Raw genomic sequence first — 7,979 nt, forward strand, 5'->3', positions numbered from 1 at the left:
AAACCTGACGCACCTACATTTAGTGTAAGACCTTAATAACACAGTCCTGCACAAGACACTCAACACGTTTACATGCGTATTTAAGTCGAGCTAGGATGTTAACTGTCCCACTGCTACAGTAGGTGATGATATGCCCCCTCCAGTGACCTACATTGCTCTGGTTCATCATGCTAATGAGTTAGCATGCAGCTATCCATGTCGAACAGTGAAACATGGTCAAGTATCTCATACATACTTTTTACTTTTGGTGTTAAACTGATGCACACAGTTCCACAAGCTTACAGTGAGATCCAAAAGCAGGCAACAGCGCAATCTCTGCTATACTTAGCATTGATGTTGGGCAACATCTCGGTCAAATCATGTTGTGAAGGCTGTGGAGCATGTGCACAACACCTAGTCCAGTTTGGGTCTGATGGAGGTATACATGTGCAAAAATAAACTAATCTCCAGGTGTGTTAGTCTGATTTAATGAAATTTGATTAATTGCATTACCATGCAGAACTTTCAGGCATTTTTGGGCCAAAAACTGAGGCTGAAGTGAGGTGTAGATTTGGCGAGTGAGGGCACCCGTTTGGCAGGAGGAAGGATTGACAACCTTTGAAGTGATCTGGATGTCCTTGCATATTACCTGGGATATGAGAAAATAACCTGTTGAGAAAATAACAAAGTAAGCAACCAGTAAGGTAGAGGTGGTGCACAAATAAGGCAACGGTTGTGGCACATCAAGCCCCGCAGTGAATCCTTCATACCCTACATGCCCAAAAGTTGTGCAAAAAAACTGCACATCCAAACCTTGATTTTTTCTGAACTTGTCTATTTATCTCAAGAGAACACTGGTTTTCCATTAATGCAACTATACACTTCTTGATATTTCAAGGAAATACATCACTTGTTATCACAGGAAGAACAGTGTTGTAATCTCAAGATAATGAGACAAATTGTCAAGATTTCAATGAATTAATAAAAATGTAGTTGGACAGATGTATGTCCACTTAGAGCTTCCATAGAGTTTTGCATTGGAACATTAATCAACATTACAAACACTAAAGCATTAGGAATCAAAACAAAATGTCTTCAATATATATTTACATCTTGAATTTGCAAACATAGCATTAAAATTACCACCATAAAAACAGAAATATTTTATTTTAGAAATATTTTACAAGAAATCACAAAACATGGTCACTGCGTTTTCTAAGTGGAGATTCTTTCAACCAATCAGTGGATTTCAGTGGGTCTAGCTCGACTCATGAGGGTCAGATAGTTTTGCTTGGTATCCCATTTGAAGAACGTCAAAAAAAAAAAAAAAAAAAAACAATCAGTATAGATCAGTAGTATCAGTCAGTAGTGAACCAGACCACCTGGTGCAAATGCAACTGAAGACTTGGTCCATGTTAAGCAAAGTCTGCACTGTAAAGTCATCTACACAGCTGGACAAACCATAGCTTTGCCCATTGAACTTGTCATGCATGTGCAGAAATATAGAATTTCTTTGACATGACACAGCTAATGTGTTGTTTCCATCAGACAAAATCATCCACCTCCCCACTGAACCACAGGGCTTTGACCAGATCTCCTCTAGCTGCAGTAGCAGCCGCAGACCTGAGTCTCATTGTGAATCATCACAAACTGGAGCTTTGTGTCAACTAGGCAGTACTTGCAAAAACGGCTAACATGGAGGCCTGATCATGATAGCAGACAGATGTGTGATCACTCTTTCCCCTCCCAGGGCCTTGTGTACATAGTTTATGTCCCCAGCTTTTTCTCCAGAGACGTATTTTTGTGGACTAGAGCCTCAAATGCTTTCCTCTTCAGCTGCAGTAACAAAAAAACACATGCACATAACCCGACACATCTCTCTGACATGAGGATGTTCTCATAGAGCCACTGGTTTTGATGCTATTTGTACCTCTGTGATTGATGGCGTGATATGAACACTTGTGGTTTTTGCATTTTGAATGATAAAGTGTTGTTTTGTTTTTCACACAGCACAAAAGAGATAGAATGCGAGAGAGACAAATGTATTTTTTTCTTTTTTTAAAAACTTTAACCAAAGACTTGAATCCTCCCATGCAGAAAAACAATGTTGGGGTTTTTGCCCAATCAATCCCTCACTCTTTATCGATATCAGTGTCCTTACAAAGCTTTGCTACACACAGACTCACACGGCAGTATCTGTTTGCTTTAACTACAGTTTGTATCATACACCATCATTAGGGGTTTAGAGTCAGAGGAGAGCACTAAAGCTGCATAGCATTTCTGAACTGTTGAAAATGGAGGCATACACTGCAAAAACTCAAATTCATGCGAGCATGTTAGCCTAATTTCTACTTAAAAGATCTTATTACACTCATTTTAAACTACATGCACCTAACAAGCCAAGAAAATAGTCTAATTTAAGATATTTAACATTGAAAGTAATGCATTTATTGCTTGTAATGAGTTGAAAACCTACCAATGAGGCAAGAAAATTTTACTTGTGGAGTGTCATGATAATCCCACTTAATGAGAGCAATGCAGGCATTATTTTTGTGGGGTTTTTTAATCTTAAATCAAGATTTTTATTCAGAGTAGTCAGATGAATGTAGCTTAAAATAAGTTAAGTGACTTACTTTGACGAGAAATATGACAAATACACACTTATATTTGAGTTTTTGCATTGTATTAGCTAAACCTCCTACTTTTTTCATGTGTACAAAATAAATTATTATTATTATTATTATACTTATTATTATTTTTATTATTATTATTATTATGAGAAGCTAGCCCCATCCCCTTAAGAAACACATGAAAATGTGAAAAATGTTAGTATATTGTTGTTAAAGATCCATATCCATTTAATTGTTTCAATGATAATACCCCTGAGAAAATGGCTCTCTATGTGTTTTTCTTACCATCATATAAACTACTTTTTCAGTTTTGATGTCATTTAGCAGCCACTTTTATCCAAAGCGACTTGCATCTGGGACAGGTGTTCCTGGCATTAGGGACCTGGATGTAATTGACTGCGATTTGAACCTCCAATCTTCCATACCACATTCAACATCATAAACTACCGAGCTATCCAGACACTTGTACTTGATATGTGCAAAGCTGACAACTGCAAAGCAGACCAAGCCTTGCCCTCTCCCCTGAGATCTTTGGTGCCCCCCTCTAAGGGGTCCCAGACCCCAGGTTGGGAACCACTGGCCTAGCGTAGGCCATGCATTAAAGTGGCACAGCCATGTTAAAACAACTGCAGCTGTCAAGATGCTGACTGCTACAGATTGTTTGTCTGGCTATGAATCTGAAACAGAATAAAGAGACAGTTGACTCTATATTAAAACAGCACTTCTTCAGCTCCTTTCATTGGTTGAAAAGTGAAGCCAAAATACTCTGTGACTGGCACTGACCCATTGTGCTGCAAGTCTTATTTGGAGCCAATATACTCAACACCCAAAGCACACATTAAACTTAATGATAGTTCACGTAAGATCCCTCAATTAGACACTCTACACACCAGAGCGGGATGTTGTATTGGTTGGAAGACAAACTCAGAGGTACAGTATAAATAACTGCTCCAATAATCTGATTAAGAGCACTGGAAGGATATGCTTATTTTGCATCACATAGCTAATTTTAAAAAATCTCGGTTAAAGGAAATGTTTTTAGGACAATATTTGGGCACATTTCCTATTTGATAAAATGTAAGAGACAAGGTTTATGGCCTATAAATTAGCAGAGAAGCTCTTAATATTTTGGCTTCACACCCAGGCATCTTTCCTCTGACGCCCTGGTCTCACCTGTCCCCCACTGACCTGCACTCACATTGCTCCAAATCCAGCTGGGCCTGGGCACAGATGCATTAGCACATCATAACATAACATAACACAGGTAGTTACAAGATGTGAAGTCTTCTAGAGTCTGCAGAATGGACAGACAACATGACAGACACCTGACTTACTTTGTGGATTATTTTTAGTGGTTACCGCCCTCCAACACTCCACCATTGTTTGAAATGAGAACAGGAACCGTCATACTGAGTGCACTTCACATACTCATTGTGCACTTGTGCTTGTATGTGTGCGTGTGCAATCACACCATGCCTAAGCCCAGGGGATGTGTACCAAGCTTCATGCAGTACTCTGCAGTACTCAACTAGAAATAGAATTCTTTTCTAAACAGTTCCATGTTCAGCTGTTGTGCACATGAATTGCAGCAAGTGTCTAAAAGCACTATGGTATTTGTGCAGGGTCTTTAGTTGGAGGTGTGGTTCTGTATTAAAGTAACAAGCACATGCAAACACTGGTGTTAAAATACAAAAATGTGGCTAATGCACAAACGTTTGAGTAGACAGCTTAATTGAAGTGATCGTCCAGTAAATCTACACTTTTTTGTTGTTAGATTCACTTCAGAATTCTGAACTCTGCCATCATTGTTGTAGTCCATCTAATTGTGCATTGCTATTGACCAGAACCGTACTGCACATGTGCAGAAAGTTTCCGTTTATAAAGGAACTGCTCATCACCAGTTTACACTACAAGGGTGACAGTGCTGTTTTCAATGTTTATGGCACCCAAAATACAACAAAAATGTGACCATTTTCAGCTGAAAGCATGGTGTAAACAGGCTTTAATATCTAGTCAGTGATTGGAAAGAGTAAATCAAGGAAACTTTTCATGTGCATGCGTTATATCTCTTATGTTTGACACCAACTGAAATGTTATTTTCCTCCATGTTGACCTTAGACATCCTAAATATTTTCAAGTAAAGCACTGTCAAAAAGGCAGAATGCAGTTTTTTCAACATTTATCAACGTTGAATGTACTGAAATCAGTGAAATAAATGGTTTATGAAATTTGATGTTAAAAAATGCTGTTGTGTCTGGGCCCTGTATTACTGATCTCCATGTTTGAACATTTCTGTTGACTTTGATGATAAAATAAATTTTTGTGTTGCCTTTAAGCAAACATGCAACAGTGCATTAAAATCAAATGTGCATTTGTTTTGTTACCCCTGTCAGCCCTTCTCTGCAAACTGTGAGTGCACTGACTGTATCAGAGGGAATGTTACATCAGAAAGATTTTGTATTTCAAACTGAATTCTTTTCTTGGCTTCCCATATACGATCACAAAGGTTTCCAGTCTGCTCTTATTCATACTGACTCATGTTCATGTTGGATCATGAAGCCTGGTGTGTGTGAGTGTGTGTGTATAATCACCTTCCTTTCTCCAGCTTCACGCCGTCCATTAGCGTTCAGGCAGTGATTGTGATATTACTATGTTCTCCCCTCTTCTGTTGATCTTTTTGGACTTGGTTTCGGTCCTCTGGAGGCTTTGACTCTGCTGTCACACGTGAACAATGGAATAGCTCTCTTGTAATTCACAGGATAATTTTCTCTCCACTGACACGTTTTGAGAAGGTGGCCGTTTGTCCCTCTTTTGTAACATGGAGTAAAAGAGAAAGACTGATTTCTTTCTTTTCTTTCTTTCTTTTCCTTGCTGTTTTGTTGAAAGCTATATCAAAGCATTCTATTAAAGTGTTATTTAATATGTAAATGGTATTGCTATACATAAAATAAAATATGGGTTTTGATGTAATTTTCTGAAATGAAATGTGTGGTGATGTTTGTGTTTTTTTAGTATTCTCATATTTTCTGACATTAGTCTTTTTTATTTACCGCATACATGTTAATAGCGGTCTCCTCTGAAACATGAAAATGACCAACAGAGGCATTTCTGTGTCCACCCGCAGTCTGGGTTTAGGGTTTCATTAATATATATATATATATATATATATATATATATATATATATATATATATAGTGATTAACAAATTTATTAGACCACCTGTCATAAAAACAAGAAAACACAAATATTTTATGGCAAATAACAAACTGAAACAAATAATAGTCCTTTATCACACATAATAACCAAAAACTTCATATTTTGTATGGCCTCCTTTGGCCTTGATAACAGCTTGCATTCTTGCAGGCATTGTTTTTATCTACTTCTCTTTTGTTATTGACTTCCAAATAGTTTCTAACTGTCTCACAGACTTGCTTTAGAGGAAACATTTATGTGATCAATCTTTGAATCTACTAAATCCCACATTTGTTCAACAGGATTCAAATCTGGACTTTGACTTGGCCAGTCCATCAGTTCCAATACTCCAGATTCCTTTTTCTTGGTCAAATAGTCTCTGCACAGCTTTGACGTATGCTTGGGGTCGTTGTCTTGCTGGTATATGAACCCACGACCAATCAGATTTAGCACTAAGATGTTGCGGTAGACGTTCTTGTTCATGATACCATCCATTTTCAATCATTTGCCCACGCCGAATCCACAAATGGAACCCCATATCATAATGGAATCTCCACCGTGTTTCACTATGGGTGCAGTGCATCTGGCATCAAGACGTTCTCCAGCTTTTCTGCGGACATAAACACAACGATGCTGACCCAAGAGTTCAAACTTGTTCTCGTCCGTCCAGAGTACCTTCTTCTAGTCATCAACAGTCCAGTGTTTGTGCTCCCTGGCAAATCTGAGGCATTTCAGGATGTTTGCAGGCCTCAATAATGGCTTCTTAGCTGCTATTCTTCCCTTTAAGCCTTGTTCCGTCAGTCATCTGCTTATGGTCATGCTGGAGACTTTCTCAGACTCTGACCTAGAAGCATTCATCTCTGCCTGAAGATCAGCAGTGGTCTTCTCTCTGTCTCTAGAGCTTAAAATCTTAAGGTGTCTGACTCCAAAGCATACTTGACCACGCTGTGAGAACACTTTATGCCCTTCCCTATTTGTCTCAGGGACCATCCATCATCATGAAGTGCTTTAATGCGGACTCTTTCATTTTCAGTGAGCTCTCCACGTTTTACCATTTTGAACAGGAAAGAGGAATTTCAAACTGAATTCACCCAAATTTGAGCCAGCTCACTGGGCTTCTCTGAGAAGTCAGAAATTAATCAAGCATAATATTCAACCACTAAAACTCATTTTTCTATCCAGGAATGTAAGCAAATAACTATAATTTGACATATTAATCAAGAAATAATGATATTCTTTACTATTTTTTCAGTTGTTTTGTAAAACAGTAAATTTGAAAATTCCTGGATAACAATAACAACCGTATTTTAGCATTAAAATTAGCATCTAGGTTAAATAGCTTCTACATATTGGTGTATTAACCATTGCAAAAACATAAAAAATGAATTTGGTAATTACCAATGCTGTTAATTTAGGACAGCTGTGGCATAAACCTTACTTTGGTTAGGGTTAGGGTGGTCTATTAAATTTGTTAAGCACTGCATATGCTCATGAATCCAGAGAAAAACTAGCGTGTGTTTTTGACAGCCATATGACATACATATGACCAATATCCTAAATTTAATAGCAATGAAAGACAAAAGAACAAACGCTGTGATCTAACGCCATGTCCAAAACTGTAGGAACTGAGTCTGACAGGAAAGCAACCTCAAGGTTGCCAGGTCTGCATTTTTCCCATGGAATTTGGCTACTTTTTACATGATGCTGTAGGTAGATTTTTTTGTCCATGGGTTGAGCAGACCCATTTTTGATGTCTTATGTGTATGTGTATTAAATATCCAAAGTAGAATTAACTACTTTATTTGACCTCGAATAAAACTAAATCAACCAGCAGAGAAGCAGGAAAACATAGAACATGGCACACAACTAAAGATCCACTGTGCCACACTGGCAAACACACAGAAGCAGCATACCTGCACACACACGAGCAACTTATGTGGTGTGCCAGAGGTTTTACTGGCTTATGTTGAATTTCAGCACTGGTTTTGGGCTTGTTTTTATCAGCCATTAGGCTAGATTTGTCATCCAGACCTGGCAACCCTGCCTTACCAGTGATGGGAATTTTGGCTCTTTCCAGTGATCTGGCTCATTTAGCTCGGATCAGCAAAAAGAATTGGCTCTTTCAACTCCTAAATGGTTCTTTATTCAGGTACCAGTTAGGCTTCATTTGACCTGCCA

This window comes from Cheilinus undulatus, linkage group 3 (assembly GCF_018320785.1).
Source record: "Cheilinus undulatus linkage group 3, ASM1832078v1, whole genome shotgun sequence".
In the NCBI taxonomy this organism is placed as follows: Eukaryota; Metazoa; Chordata; class Actinopteri; order Labriformes; family Labridae; genus Cheilinus; species Cheilinus undulatus.